Source organism: Nematolebias whitei, chromosome 20 (assembly GCF_014905685.2).
Source record: "Nematolebias whitei isolate Nwh7 chromosome 20, NemWhi1, whole genome shotgun sequence".
NCBI lineage: Eukaryota > Metazoa > Chordata > Actinopteri > Cyprinodontiformes > Rivulidae > Nematolebias > Nematolebias whitei.
In genome coordinates this window covers 11,509,887-11,510,148 of record NC_056517.1, presented here as the reverse complement: position 1 = coordinate 11,510,148, position 262 = coordinate 11,509,887, and positions in this window count along the sequence as shown.

Sequence of the window (262 nt, the reverse complement as noted above, 5' to 3'; positions counted from 1 at the left end):
CCATCCATCCATCCATTCATTCATCCACCCACCCATCCATCCACCCACCCATCCATCCATCCACCCACCCACCCATCCATACATCCATCCATCCACCCACCCACCCATCCAACCATCCATCCATCCACCCATCCATCCACCCATCCATCCATTCATTCATCCACCCACCCATCCATCCACCCACCCATCCATCCATCCATCCATCCACCCACCCATCCAACCATCCATCCATCCATCCATCCACCCACCCACTCATCCATCC